The sequence below is a fragment of the Pinus tabuliformis genome, chromosome 6 (genome assembly GCF_031772625.1).
Source record: "Pinus tabuliformis cultivar Carrire ecotype Pingquan chromosome 6, CPIR1, whole genome shotgun sequence".
NCBI lineage: Eukaryota > Viridiplantae > Streptophyta > Pinopsida > Pinales > Pinaceae > Pinus > Pinus tabuliformis.
The window spans coordinates 800,280,699-800,297,520 of record NC_142292.1 but is presented as its reverse complement, the minus strand read 5'-3'; the positions used below and the strand labels follow the sequence as shown (position 1 = coordinate 800,297,520).

Sequence of the window (16,822 nt, the reverse complement as noted above, 5' to 3'; positions counted from 1 at the left end):
TATATTGTTTTCTCCCCTTCTATCACAATCTGATCGCTAAAGAGTTAGCGCTTTTTCATATGGAAAATTGTCAATGTCATACTTTTTTACATATAATCTTAAACATGTATCCACATGTTTATCAAGCTTGTTCCTCAACTTCGACTTCAAGAATGATAATTCACTAAACATTCTCTCATCCTCCACTAATCCCAAAATCATGGTTTGACACAAACCTGCTAATTTGAAATATTATGATATGTTTTTTTGCAGGTATTGGCTAGCACTTAAAGTAGTCCATAATCTTGTTATAGCACCATTTTCATTAGGATTCTCCAAAAAATGATATTGCTTCCACATTGTTTCAGCAAAGCATCCACCTTGTTGATACAATTTTGATGAATCTAAAATACCTTCAATTTGTTCTCCATGTATCGAGACTTTCTTGCAAAAATGGTCTACTAAACATTTTAATCTTTTTTGAAAATAGGCTTTTAAAGTTCTTGGACATTGACAATTGTTTCAATATTGATGGTATACCACACACATGGCCTCCAACAATTCATCTTAAGGAAATCATTCTCGTATCTCTAATGATAGTGATCTTGCAATTTCTATCAAATTTTGTCTCACTGAAATCACAATATTATCAAATTGGTCTCTTGACATGGGGCAATCTTTGGTAATTCGTCTCGTTCTTACTAATATAATGAAAGGGAACCATATACCCATGCACTGCGACACATAGTATCCCCTTTTCATCAAACTTCAAATTTTTTTTCAGTATTTTCTATATTGCAAATTTTAAACTCTGGACCAGTAAAAGAGTCTGGCATCATATACAAATTATCCAATGCAAGACATGCTGACTTTCTCGCATTTGTGTATTCTGCAATATACATTGTGCGATTCTGAGACATTTTCACAAGGACATTCATTTCATGTAGCATAGGAAGAATTCTAGCCAATGTCAATACTGTCTCTATATTAGTTAGTCGAGAAAGGAGGTCTTGAGCTTTGTCTATATTGTAGTGATTTTCATACATCAACCCTACCAAAGATTTGAAATCACTAAATAGTCTTTGAGCTGGTCCATTTAATGAGATCCATCTTGTATCAACATCTTTCAATAGTTTTTTTCTATCTGTAACACCATCGGAAAATTGTTGAAACTCTAAATATCATTTGGGACTACGAGAAAAGTATGCATGAGTCTCATGTAGAAGATCTTCAACTTTTGAAACTGATGGAAACTTGCTTACTATTTTAAATGCAAGATTCATCCTATGAGCCATACAATGAATATTAAGCATATACGGTGAAGTTGATAGTTGTAGTCTAACACAAAGGCCATTTCTTTGTCCTTTCATTACTAATGCTCCATATGCTCCAACACATACCAACTTTTTTGCAATCATTAAATTATCCATACCACTTTACTTCAAACCTTTAAGAACAAGTTCATAAATATTTTCAGCTGTAGAAGTCTTTCTCATCTTTTTAATCACAAGTAGATAGGAATGCCTAATATGGCCATTAACCATATAAATGCTCATGTGAATCCATGAAGTACTATCTATAGCCATAACCTCATCCAAAGACAATGCCAAAAGCCTAGCATTTACAATCTTCTCTTTCAAATCATCCATTTCTACTTGAGCTAGATATCTTTCCCATTCCCAACCACTAGTTACATACCAATGAGAAGATGGAAAGTTTGACACTTGAAGAAAAGATAGAAATTTCATGTGATCTGGATAATCTATCATAGGATGACCTTTAGATAAGATGTGAAATACAGTGCTCAATTGTATCATCTTGGATAACAAACTTCTTTGCATCGTCTTTTCAAATAGAGATATGATGGTTCCTCCACTTGCCTCAAGTTTCCTCTTACTTATTAAATATTTTTTATATTTTTCTTCATATTCAATATGTCAACATTCCTCAGAAGATTTCCATCTCACAATAGATTTCTCTTTACCATTTACAATTTTCTTTTCATACACCTTTCATGCATGCTTTTGTACTGTATCTATCTTCATCTGAAATTTGACTACCTTTTGAGTTTTCCAACTACACGCATTACGTCTAACTTGTCAGAAAACTTCGTTATCATTTGTAGGAGTTATTTCTTCAATAAATGGAAAACTTGAGACCCAATTTTCTTGGAATCGTCTCCCTATGGTCCACTGGCCTTTTTTCCTTTTCCACGAATGAGTTGTGTCACCTTTCAAGGAAAATTGTTTAACATTTTCATCACCAATTTCTATTGAAACTGCATTTATCTCACCCTGATCACTTCAGGAACCTATTATTTCATCCATCGTATGGATATCAAATGCATTTCCACAAGAGTTAACCTCTCTCTCAGTAACAGATTATTCAAAGGAGCTTAATATGTATTTTTGGATGGAGCCTTTTGAAAGTATGATAATACATCCATTTTCCTTGATGGTTTCTTCCCACGATTATCTTTTGACATCTCACTGAATATTCCACAAGTAAAATTTCAAATTGATCTGCAAACCTGCATCAACAGTTTCCAAGAGTTGAGATATGCTTCATATAAATTCACTTGTTCATAGAAAATAGAATTGTACTTTGCAAAAGAATTGTTTAGTCAACATTGAAAGAGCATAGATCATAAATTTAATTTTGAGGCAAAATGGAATTTCACAAAAATTATTTAACAATGATAATGGGAAACTATTAACTTTTAAGACATAAAATATAATAATTCATTTGTATAACATTGAAACAACATCATCCTTGTAGGTCTATCTTAGTCCTTTTGGTTTACTAGTTTGGCTTGGGTCGATATCCATGCTAGATATCTATGGGTGGGCTTTGAATCATTCCCATTCCATGCAGTCAGTTTTTTGGACAAATTCTATTAGAAAAATTAGTGACTCTTTGAATTCTGTGTAAAAAATAGAATATTAATCCTCATGGATTTGAATGTAGGCATGATCTAGCATGAAATTCATTCTTAAATGAGTAAATTTCATATGGATTTGTTGTAGAATTCCCTTGATGTTTTACATTTGTGTAGCCATCTATCATGCTAAGAAGTGGGTGAATCAATGAAATTTGCATGTGTTAAATGGGAATTCTATGTGAGAATTTGTAATTCCATCTGCAGTTTGCATCACGAATCCCATCTCTTCAATAGCGCTAACACTTTTATTGGTTCTTACTAGATTAACACACTTCTCTCTATCTCGATGATTTGGGGTTTCTCGGGGCCATAGTGAGCGGGGTCTGTCACACAGCTTTCGCTCCCTTAATCTAGATATATATCGACTTTCGCTCCCTAAATCAGATATATATCAGCTTTCACTCCCTTTTACCAGATATATAAGAGAAAGGATGGACGAATGTGAATGTAAAATGAAAATTTTGTTGTACATGTAGTTGTCTTTGTTTTTGGATGTGAAGAATAATTTGATTTATATATAATACCACAACAACCATTTCAATATATGAGCAGGGATAAGATATTGGTCTCTGCATATATTTTTCCGTTATGAGATGGGCATTTGTGTATGTGGATGTTTTTGGATGTGAAGAATAATTTGATTTATATCTCACTATAGCGATTTCAACTATGGCTCGACTTTACAAAATGCGTGCAGGAAGGAAGAAGTGATGTCATGTATAATATCCCCAAGTCATTAGCAACATGAGAAGCACTCTGGTAAACATTGAAAATTTAATTTTGAAATGTGAGAATGGGGGCGGGTTGAAAATTTAATTTTGAAATGTGAGAATGGGGGTTAGCACAGTACGTTTCTAGAGCATTCAAGTATATTTTTTCATTGTTAGTGAGATGATGGATGTTGGACTATATAGTGTCGAATTCTTCTTCAAAACATCATCATGATGTTGTGAAAAGGGAAGAATAGGGATTTCTTAGGGAGAGTGCAGGGTGTGTGCTCAAAAATATATGTTTACATGATTTTGCTTGCTGGACCCATTTTGGGCAAAGGTAGATGACACTGTGTTGTGCCATATGTTGTTTGGGATAAGATGGGATGCCCACTGCAACATTGCGGAATAATGTCATGTTTGAAGATGTGAAACGGGAATAAGCCAAGTGAAAAGGAACTTGACAACTTTTGGTTGTAACACACATTTCATTTTGGAAGAGAGCGGAAGAGAGGTTGATTGATTATGATAAGAATGTGAAGTTCATTTTGATTTGTAATGATATATATGCCGTGGTTATGACTCTATTTTTAAGAAAGAAATAAACACAACAGGTTTTCCTTCTTATTTTATTAGTTATCCGGGTAATGGAATTTACAATGCTTGCACTTGCAACCTCCAATGGTTGTTGCTGTTACAACAGTTAAAACCGCAACATGACCAAGTCCTCTTTATCTCGCAAGTCCCATTGGTCTGAGTCTCGGTTGCACCCACATTCACTGTACAAACTAGCTGTCAATGGCTCCTCTTAAAACTAGGAATTATGGTTACCCTGTTTCTGCATTTTCTCTACTCCACACACACACACACACACACACACACACACACACATATATAGTAGGATTGCTGGACTCGTTTTGGGCAAAGGCAGATGACACTTTGAACAACATCATCCAAACCCGATGGGCAAATAGGAATGAGAATTTGCAACTTTGGTCTTGGGCCCCTTCTTTCAAGGTAACAAAAATCAATTGTGACATTGGAATGCATGAAATATTGCTGAGCCAAACGTTTGCAAAACTGTTCTCTGCTCTTCCACACTATTAGCCTTAATGATTAAAAAAGAAGAAAGTGCTTCACTTGACCCACGTTGGCTCCAAAAAATATATTTCACAAATCCAATGATAGACAATATGTCCAGCTGTGAAAGTCTCCATTCTAAATTCGATTTTGATGGTTCAAAAAAATATATTTCACGCTGTAAAAACCACAAATCCAATGACAGACAATATGTCCACTTGTGAAAGTCTCCATTCTAAATATGATTTTCATGGGTCAAAAAAAGATATTTCACGCTGTAAAAACCACGAATTCAATGACAGACAATATGCCCACTTGTGAAAGTCTCACCACAAATCCAATGACAGACAATATGTCCACTTGTGAAAGTCTCCATTCTAAATTCGATTTTGATGGTTCTTCAAGAGGTTGCCCTAGCAATGCAGGTTTTGAGTTTGTAATTAGGAATCACATGGAAGACCCATCCTATGTTGCTATAGGGAATATAGTCTAACCTGCTGTTATCACAAAACCCGACCCTGATAGGCTACTAATCAGGAAGACTTTGAGTAACTATTTCAAACCAATCTTTTGGCTGAGGCTTAGCCTCCTCAGCCTGAGAGGGCTCTCTCAAAGGTTAATGATATTGATTAAAGATATAGATAGATGGCTAACTCTATGATTTGTGATTTTATATGTTTATAGGTTGAAAGATGGAGACTTGCTACCATTGGGCTATGGAGTCAGTGACAGAGATAAAGATAACAAATAGCTCTTCTTATAAAACTGAGGCTTGTATATACTTCAATGAAAGAGTAACACATTCAGGAAAGTCTCAATAACTTGAAGTTCATAGGAGTCAGAGCATGTGGGCATGAATTCTGAGTAATGATACATCAAGGTATTCAAAAGGAAAGTATTTAAAGTGATTCATCAGAGTTTAATACTTAAAGGAAGTCAGAGCATGAGTAACCATGAATTCTGAGTAATAAGTATTAAAACATTGAAGAAAAACATCCAAAGATAGGACCCAAGAACTCAATTCACCATAGTTTAACACTTAAAGGAAGTCAGAGCATGTTCCTCCATGAATTCTAAGTAATAAGCATTAAGACTATGGAAGTAAAACATATCAAAGATAAAAGATAAAGCTCACTGAAGTACACTAAGAATCTCAGATTCAAAAAAGTCAAACTGCTTCTGTATATATTAGTCCCTGCACAGCATTTTCCAACCCCTTCCTAATTTGACCTCTTGCTTCATATATAGCTTTTACAATAAGGATTCCCCCATCCTTCATCAAGAGAATTCGAATTTCTATGATTGACACCTATTCTAACCATAAAACAGACTATTAATTACAAGTAACAGTTAACTGATTGTCTTAGAGTCCTAATACAATTAGGAGTACAACTCCTTATTATGATAAAACAACCTTATCTAGGAATTAAACATTCTATTTGACACCTATAACTCCATGAATTCGAATTTGATGAAGCCTTTAACCTTGTTGTTAGATTCTATTGACTCATCCCTTATCTGTCCTGAAAACCAGGAACATGTTTCCTGCAATTATGACTTTAAAGAAAGCCTCGTATCTCCCAATTGGTGACACTTCTGAAAAAAGTGAGATAGGTTATTGTAGCTAGATATTTTATGAAGAGAAACCTCCTTCCGAATTCCAAAATAATTTTTCTTGTGTCCAGAAACTGATCTTTAAAAAGACTGCTAAAACCAGAAAACAGAGTTCCTCTTAGCAGTTTCATAGCGCAAGTTTAAACCATCAATTTCTCCCACCTCATACTGAATTTGAAGAAACTGAAAGAGGTTTTTGTATTTCAGTATGTTAGGAATAAAAACCTCTTTCACTTTTTAGAAATGAGTTTTCAATTGCTCAGGAATCCCCTTGGAAGTTGACTACTAAAAACAAGGAGACAGAGTTCCTCCTTTTTAGGGTTTCATCTTTATGCTTGTCTTCGAATCCTTCTGCTAACAAAAATGACCCTTTAAGACATGTGACATGTGTTCTATCATCCCTGGAACCTTGCTTTTCCACCTGTACAAAAATTAAACTCCTTGAAGTTGCATGAAGAAAGTCAATCTGGATGCGCTATGAAATACATTGTTGTTTTTGTAGCGCAAAACTTTTTTCTTGCATATATCTTTCATTCCTTGAGTTTTTCCTTTACTTGAGCTTTAAACCTTCTCAAATTATCTCCTCACATTTCTCCAATAGCATCCTTCTCCAAAAATAGCCCCTTCTTTCCTTTGAAGATTTAGCAAAATACCAAAACTGCACCTACAACAGTTTAGTAGCGCATCTAGTGTAAATTCAGGGTTTTGCGCTACGAAAACGACTAGCTACGAATCCCCGATTTCATAGCGCACGTAGTGTAATTTCAGGGCTTTGCACTACGAAAACTTCGTAGCGCATTCAAATTTTTGAAATGACCAGACACATGAAACTTAAAACATGATATGGGATCCATAAGGGGCCAGACAATGCTGATGGACTTTATTTAATGATGGAAATGAGACTCTAATGCTATAACTGAAACTCTTAAAAACATAAAAAATGACTTGACCATGTCTAACACAAAAACTTAGGAACCATGCGGGTTGTCCAAAATTTTAAAAACTTTTACAGTGATAACACCTGCCAAGAATTATGTCGACGTTGTGGCAGCGAAAGAAGGAGCTAGAGCATCCATAAATTTGAATGCAGAAGTGTAGACTTGCAAGGGGACTCAAAAATCAACTACAATCAATTAAGGAATCAACAACATTCCATGAATCATTTGAGGTTGGAGTCCATTGTCATAAATGAAAAGGGCGAATCCCCTCATCCCAAATTTGGAACTCAAACACACAAGGAGTAGGAAGGACGGGTGCAACAAGATATCCAGATATGTGGAGCATCCTCCAGGGGGATATGAAAAGACAAACTTCACTTCCTGAATGATGCATACAAGAATAATGTGGGAGGATCAAGGATCTTTAATGATGGAAATTCAAGCCATAAATCCACCTTGCCACAAAATGAATAATCAGGAAGGATCCATCCATCATGGCACTTAAAAAGTGCCTCAGAGGTATGGAAACCCCTTGATCAAATTAACCATCAATGGAGAATGAAACCTAGATCCAAGTATGATGAATGAGGTTAATGTGTTAAGTCCATGACAAGGAGATAGTTAAGATGCACGCCTCACTATCTCCAATGGTCTACACAAATTCCTAAACTTGTGTTTTCATTTTATGGAACTCTACTCACATTCTGTCTCTCTCTCTAATGTGTTAAGTCCATGACAAGGAGATAGTCAAGATGCACGCCTCACTATCTCCAACAGTCTACACAAATTCCTAAAATTATGTTTTCAGTTTATGGAACTCTACTCGCATTCTCTCTCTCTCTCTCTCTCTTGTAATGTTGTCTATCTTTGTCCCTGTTTGAGCCTCTCTCTCTACCATGGAGGATCCTCTCTAGGTTTCTTTAGTGCATTAGTAAAAGATTGAGTCTTCCTCCCTATTTGACCGAGGTTATTTTTGTGATAGCTATCATGGAGGATCCTATCTAGGTTTCTTGTGTATGATTGACTCTTCCTCTTCCCCCAAGCATCCACCACATCTATGTGGCCCTTGGAAGCATCCCTTCCTTATTCCTACCTGAAATAGAATTCTGTTATTCACTGCCAACAAACAGGATGTTGCTACTTCTAGACATAGTTTTGGGAACTATACCTTCTTCTTGGGGTTGGGGAGGAGTTTTGGGAGCTATACCTTCTCCTTGGGGTTGTGGAGGAGCTTTGGAGCTATACCTTCTGCTTGGGCTTGTCATTCGACATGACCCAATCTTAATCAGAGTGTTGGGTCTCCTTCCTTTGTTGGGGGTATTGTCCTTTTTCTTTGGCGTTCCAACCAATTATGTATTATCCACTTTTCAAAAATCACTTTTCCCTCTCTGAGTTCGACGATGTTCATGATTTTGATTTCAAAGATATCGAGCATTGCTCCAACACTTTTCATTTTAGGTTTTTAACCCAAAAGGTTAAGCCTTCCCCTTCCAAAATTGGCCAGTAGTCTTTCACGTTCTTCCAATTTTGTGTTATCGTAATCTTGGTCATCCTACTCAATTCTTCAAGGTTCTTCCAGATCCAACAAGGGTGGAAATCCCTCGCAAGAGTCCCCTCCCGCATACAGAGCCATTATCCCACCCAAGTCCGGAGGTAGTTCCCAATGAGTTCCAAAATGTCAGTCGCCATTTATGGTTAGCATGTACATGTACGAGGATGGAATGGTAGTGATGCCCTTCATATCCCATCGCTCTCTCGATATCACTTGGCATCATGGCTTCCTTGACATGTGTTTGTTGGTGACCTCAAAACATGCCTTCATGTTGGGTGAATTGACTTGACATGTGTTGGTTGGTGAGCTCAAGGCGTGCCTTCATGTTTGGTGAATTGACTTGACATGGGTTGGTTGTTGAGCTTGTGAATTGACTTGGCATGTGTTGGCCTTCATGTTAAGTGAATTGACTTGACATGTTAGGTGAATTGACTTGACATGGCTTGGCTGCCGAGCTCATGGATTGACTTGGCATTTGTTGAGCTCGAAACATGCCTTCATGTTTGGTGAATTGACTTGACATGTGTCAGTCACTGAGCTCATGTGAATTGACTTGACATGTGTTGGTTGCTGAGCTCATGTGAGTTGACTTGAGATGTGTCGGTTAAACATGCCTTCATTTTTGGTGAATTGAAAATAAATTGTCTTGATATGTGTTGGTTGTTGTTGAGCTAGAAACATGCCTTCACATTTGGTGAATTGAAAATAAAGTTAGGGGATGGGATAGGAACATAAAACCCCAATTTCTTTTATTTTCCGAGATCCCCTCATTCAACGTTGTGCCTCCATTTGCAAGACTGTCGCCCTGTCGGTTGAGAGCCCTCGGGGTCTGGAAGAAGGTAACCCCTTGGAAACGAAGGGTCTCGTTTCAGATTCTCGCGATGAGGGATGCCAACTTTCTATTTATTATTCTTCTCGAGATCCCCTTATTCAGCATCGTCCCTCTATTTGCAACATTGTTGGCCGGTCGGTTGAGAGGAGTGATGCCAACTTGTTGTTTATTATTTTTCCAAGATCCCCTCATTCAGCGGTGTGCCTCCATTTGCAAGACTGCTGGCTTGTCGGTTGGGAGCCCCGAGGCCCTGGAAGAAGGTAACCTCCTGGAAACAGAGGGTCTCTCTTCAAATTCTCAGGATGAATGAACGATGCGAAAAGGAAAAGACCACCTTAATTGAACAACATATTCAAACAAAGATAGGTGAAAACTTGAAACCCATGATACGAAAAGATAATTTTTATTAATGCCCCACAAATGACCCAAAGGTAGGTCAATGGGGGTGTGGAAACCCGGAAAGGTCCTCTCCATTCAAGTCATCCACTAAATTAGATTTGCATATGGAGGGATGTGGAGACCGCGAAAGAAAAAACCTGCAAGGATAATTGTATGCCCGCATATTGACAAAACTCCTATGCATGGGAATATTTTGATGGATCCTGTCAAGGAGAGCCACAGAAGTTGGCGCAGGAGGAATTTCACATTTGTAGGAAGCTAAAAGGTAATTGTTCCATTGAAGCATTGGGAGAGGGTACAAATAACTGGGCTAACGTTGAATTCTCTTTGATTGCTGACAAGGGTAACAACAAGGAGGAGTCTACATATTCAAATTTTAAGAGATTCCAAGATCACCATTGACCAGATCAATGGTAAAGTAAATCAACCAAATTTGGTCCTTTCCCCCAATCTTGGAAAGAATCAAGGAGCTGAAAGAGAATTTCAATAAAATTTATTTTTCCCCAATCTTGGGGAGAATCAAGGAGCTGAAAGAGAATTTCACTAAAATTCCTTTTCAACACCTTTGTAGAGTTGAATCTTCCTACATAGGAGGAAGAAGCAGAGTCCCAACTCTCGGCCAGGGTCTGATGCTTGTATGATTAACACCCATCTATCCACTGTTAGATGCTATTATGATTAACACCCAATGAGGAGACCAACCACAAGAAGTGGCTAAAAACTATAGGACGGATTCTCACAGAACTGCGTTGTTTCATTTTCTTGTTTTTCCATAGGGAAGATCTAGATCCAAGATTTTGTTAGAAGAGCCTGTATGACAATTCTTTTTTGATGTATGCAGTAATTGGGCTTTATAGCCCCTATTTTGTTGTCAAGTTTTGATGTTGACAAACAATTTTTCCTCAATTGCAACATATATTCAAATTTAATTCCTCTCTCTCATATGGTAAATATACAATTTCTGTTTGAAATAGTAAATATACTATTATTTTATTTTTTATTTTTCATTTTCCTTGAAAAGGAAAAGCAACACAAACATAGCGTCCCCTTAATATGGCAAACAACACATCATGAATATCCAACAGTTTACTACAAGAATACAAACAAATAAGAAATGTTTGCCTCGTTGTGAAACCTTTGTGGCTACTGTGAAAACGTTTGACAATGAAATTCCACTGCTGGGACATAGAGAACCAAACCAGGGTCTCTCAAGTGAGAGCGGAAAAAGTAGACTAAAACTGAGCAAAAAGAAGTTAAGTTGAGAACGTGAAGTAATTTTGAAGACAAGCTTGTAATTTAGGAAATTGGCGTTGTAATTGGTTTGAATCCACGATCAATCCATCAATGGCGTCTCTGTGTTCATATATATTTCTAGAACAGAAGAATGGAACACTAATATCAATCTGTGAATTGAATGGCACTTGCAAACAAACAAGAACAAGATTAATGGCAATCCGTGAATGGAATGGTTAATAGCAATATGTGAATGAATGGAATGGCATTTGCTAACAAACATTAACAAAGATTACTAATAGCAATCTACGATTGGAATAATGGCATTTGCTAACAAACAATACTAATATCAGTGTTAGTTCGGAAATAGTTGCAGATAATTTCTTTATCAGTTTCAGTGTGGAGGCCAACTCTAATTACAAACAATTTCAGTTGGTTTGATGGTTGCGGCTTACCTGGAATGCCAAACCCCTTCAAAAATGGTCCAAATGGAGGATTCCATTCACAAATTGATACCATGGCGTTGCTTGCAACGAGTCCCCAAGAAATGGAGGATTCCGCACAAAATGTATACCCTTGTCCCTGGCACTGCTGGAAAGAGTCACCAATTCAAAGGATCTACAGGATCAAAGTCATAATTTGCTTGATTGACATCTGGAACATAAGAAGAATCTTCTTCTCGATCTTGATCAGGAACTGAATCACGCTTATCTGGAATTGAATCACGCTTATCTGGAACAGAATCACGATCATCGAAACTGAATTACTATCATGATCATCGGAAACTGAATTAATATCACGATCATCGGAAACTGAATTAATATCACGATCATCGGAAACTGAATTAATATCACGATCATCGGAAACTGAATCACTATCACAAAAGATCGAATCTGGGTCTCACTCTGGATCTATAGAAGGAGCTTTTCTCAATCTGGAACCGCTGAGGAATCCGAAACTATCAAATTTATACACCCTTGCCATTGATGAAAACCAGATTTGAAAACAGGGAGCCATTCACCCTTGCCCTCCATTTGAAAACCAAAATATCAGGGCGATTGGGACCAAATAGAACCTCCCAAACCACCTCCCAAACCAAAAAAACCAAAAAATGGGCGATTTCAAACGAATTTAACACTGCAAATCAGAAAATTGGGTGATTGGAAGGGAATATAATCTCCCAAATGAGGCGAATTGGGCCAAATGAGCCTTCGCATGGTTTATCCGCCCCTTTTAATTTGGGCTACAAAATAAAAATAAAAAATTATTTTTTAAATAAAAGTTGGGATAACTATATGAAAATAGTGTTTTATAAAAATTTTGCCCCTCTCAAATGCAAAACCCCTTAAATTTCGCCCCTAAAATTTACCATAATGTTAAAGTTGATTAGTAATTGGATGACAGTGTAAAATGCTTAATAGTGAATAGAGTTGACCAAGTCTAAGAGATAGGGGCATTTGAATCCATAATTGATCCTTAAAATTTGTATGGAGTGCCCAAATTGAAAATGGAGACATCCATGTATATTACAAGGGTTGATTGGAATCTATTGTTGATCCTTAAAATTTATATGGAGCGCCCAAATTGACAAGGGAGACATCCAAGTATGTTTCAAGCATTGATTTGTTGTATAAGGGCAGGAAAAGTCAAAATTTGTGTGGAGTGCCCAAATTGGCAATGGAGACATTCAAGGGTATTACAAGCGAGTGTTGATTGGAATCTATTGTCGGTGCTAAAATTTGTATGGAGTGCCCAAATTGAAAATGGAGACATCCATGTATATTACAAGGGTTGATTGGAATCTATTGTTGATCCTTAAAATTTATATGGAGTGCCCAAATTGACAAGGGAGACATCCAAGTATGTTTCAAGCATTGATTTGTTGTATAAGGGTAGGAAAAGTCAAAATTTGTGTGGAGTGCCCAAATTGGCAATGGAGACATTTAAGGGTATTACAAGCGAGTGTTGATTGGAATCTATTGTGGGTGCTTAAAATTTATATGGAGTGTCCAAAAGAATGTCGTATAAAGGTAGGAAAAGTCAAAATTTGTGTGGAGTGCCCAAATTGGCAATGGAGACATTCAAGGGTATTACAAGCGAGTGTTGATTGAAATGTATTGTGGGTGCTTAAAATTTATATGGAGTGTCCAAAAGATAACGCTATTCAAGGGTATTACAAGCGAGTGTTGATTGAAATCTATTGTGGGTGCTTAAAATTTATATGTAGTGTCCAAAGACATTCAAGGGTATTACAAGCGAGTGTTGGTTGAAATGTATTGTGGGTGCTTAAAATTTATATGGAGTGTCCAAAAGATAACGCTATTCAAGGATATTACAAGCGAGTGTTGATTGAAATCTATTGTGGGTGCTTAAAATTTATATGGAGTGTCCAAAAGATAACGCTGACGCTAGAAGGAGGGCTTGAACCTCCGACCTTGTGGTTAACAGCCACACGCTCTAACCAACTGAGCTATTCCAGCACATGTTCTTTAGGGAGATTTCAGATCATTTCAAGGGCTTTTACAAATTAAATACGGTTTGAACAACCAGATTCTGGTATCCGTTGTCGGGATTTAACCCGGGTCGATCGTTAGAATACAGCAGATCAATAACTGAAGCCACACGCTCTAACCAACTGAGCTATTCCAGCACATGGTTGTTTAAGGAGATTTCAAGGGCTTTTACAAATTAAATACGGTTTGAACGACCAGATTGTGGTATCCGTTGCCGGACTTTAACCCGGGTCGATCGTTAGAATACAGCAGATCAATAACTGTAAATCATTTCGTTCCTTCTGCTGAAGATTTTAACAATAAAATGAAACCAAATATGCAAACCAAACGCATTTCCGTTGCCGGGATTTGAACCCGGGTCGCCTGGGTGAAAACCAGGTATCCTAACCGGACTAGACGACAACGGATACGTTAACAACCTACAGTTCCTGGATATTTTAGATTGTGTAAAACTTAAGTGATTTAACAAGTCATTCCACGAAAAGTCTACCATAACTAGAATCGAAGTTAAAAAAGGGCCGGCTTTCTCTTTTTCGATTCTATAAAAAGCTTTCACAATTAGCGTTAGTTTAGATTAGTTGGTTTTTTAAGGTTAGTTTTATTTAGTCATTGGTTTAAATTTTATGGGAGGTATTGAGAGTGAAAGTGTATGTGGGGTTAAAAATTATCTTATGGTACTGAATTTCGCATATATAATGATAGTATTTTATATCTAAACAAATGATTTTTCCACTTAACATTAGAGTTAATCTGAGACTTTATTTAATAAAAAAAAAAATACACAGTGGTTTATATGTTTAATATAATAATAAATAATAAATTTAGATTATATATTAAATATATTAGGAAAATTAAAAAACACTGTTATTCATTTTAAGAATGTGTTTTTTTCTAAAAAGTTATAGGTTCAAAATCAGAGGAGGTAGAGTATGTATGTTTTCATAGATTTATCAGTGAAATCGTTGTATGGAGGTGGGTCCCTTGTCATACAAATAAAAAGGTTTCATATACTGATATTTTGTAAAATCATACAACCGAACAATACTATTATTGTTGTAGTAATTCTGACCAGGGCAGCAAACTAATATTGAACTCTGTAATCATGCGGCGAATGCTATTATAAAATCATTGTCAGAAAAATCAACAAGAAGCTCCAAACATCCTGTGCAATTCCGACCTAAATGATGTTCTTTCCATCAATCATAACTTTCATCTCTCAGGCATTTCGATTCAAGAGTTCAATTTTCAGAGAAGCCTAATATTTTCGTTAAGAACCATTGCTTTATATAATAAAGTTCATTGTGAAATTTAGGGTAGACTCTATTATTAATATTATTAACAATAATATTTAATAATAATTATTAATATTAATTATTGACGATAATAATCGTTAATTATAAAAAAAATTGATAATAATAATAATTATAAATCTTATTAATAATAATGTTTAAAATTAATTATTAATGATATTTTTTTAATAATAGTTATTAATGGCCAACCATGGTCAAACATCGCATTGTGACAAAAATTGTCTCGATATGAAAATCAACCATGGTTGAATGTCGCATTGTGACAAGGGCCGTCTCAATATTAAAATCAACCATGGTCAACCATGTTTATTTTAGTGCTTATAATATTTATCTTAGGGTTTGTATACCTTGGGTTTATAATATTAGTCCTTTGGGTTTAATATGATTCCCTTGGGTTCATAATCCCTTCGGGTTTTAGTACTAATTCTTTTGGCTTATTATTCCCTTGGGTTTATTATTCCTTTGGGTGTATAATATCAATCATGGTCAACCATGGTCAATCATAACCAACCATGGTCAACCATGATCAAATATTACATTGTAACAAAGATTGTCTCAATACAAAAATCAACCTTGGTCTAATGTCGCATTGTCATAAAGATGGTCTCGATATGAATATCAATCATAGTCAAATATTGTCAACCAAGGTCTAATGTCGCACTATGACAAGGATTTTCTCAATATAGAAATCAACTATGGTTAACCATGGTCAACCATGTTTATTTTAGAGTTTACAATATTTATCTTAAGGTTTATATACTTTATCCCTTGGGTTTATTAATCAAGGGTTCATATTCCCAAAGTTTAATATTATTCCCTCAAGTTTATAGTCCTTTGTGCTTTTAATATTAATCCCTAGGGTTTATTATTCCATTGGGTTTATAATAGCAATCATGGTCAACCATGGTCCAACGTCGCATCATGACAATGATTGTCCCGATATAAACAAACCATGGTCAACCATGGTACGATGTCGCATTGTGACAAGGATTGTCTCAATATGAAAATGAACCATGGTCAACCATGTTTATTTTAATGCTTATAATATTTACCTTAGGGTTTATATACCTTGGGTTTAATATTATTCCCTTGGGTTTAATATTATCCCCTTGGGTTCATAATCTCTTTCAAGTTTTAGTATTATTCACTTGGGTTTATAATATCAATCATGGTCAACCATCGTCAATCATATCAAACCATTGTCAACCATGGTCAATCATAGCCAACCATGGTCAACCACAATCGAATGTCACATTGTGACAAAGATTGTCTCAATATGGAAATCAACCATGGTCAACCATGGTCCAATGTCATAGTGTGACAAAGATTCTCTCGATATGAATATCAATCATGGTCAATTATGGTCAACCAAGGTCCAATGTCACACTATGACAAGGATTCTCTCAATATGGAAATCAACCATGGTCAACCATGTTTATTTTATGGTTTACAATATTTATCTTGGGGTTTATATACTTTGGGTTTATAATTTTGATCTCTTGGCTTTATTATTTATTTGGGTTTATAATATTAATTACTTGGGTTTATTAATGTAAGGGTTCATATTCCTAGAGTAATATTTTCCCCTCAGGTTTATAGTCCCTTGGGATTTTAGCATTAATCCCTAGGGTTTATTATTCCATTGGGTTTATAATATCAATCATGGTCAACCATGTTTTATAAATTCAATCATGGTCAACCATGGCCCAACATCACATTTT

At 36.0% G+C, this 16,822-nt stretch overlaps 2 non-coding genes across 2 annotated transcripts; both read right to left on the bottom strand.

Moving 5' to 3' along the window:
- Positions 1-13,684: 13,684 nt before the first annotated feature.
- TRNAN-GUU (transfer RNA asparagine (anticodon GUU)) lies at positions 13,685-13,758 on the bottom strand. Its single transcript has one exon. It is a non-coding gene; the product is annotated as a tRNA-Asn (tRNA).
- A 366-nt stretch (positions 13,759-14,124) lies between these two features.
- Positions 14,125-14,198, bottom strand: TRNAE-UUC (transfer RNA glutamic acid (anticodon UUC)). The gene has a single exon. It is a non-coding gene; the product is annotated as a tRNA-Glu (tRNA).
- Between the last annotated feature and the right edge of the window lie 2,624 nt (positions 14,199-16,822).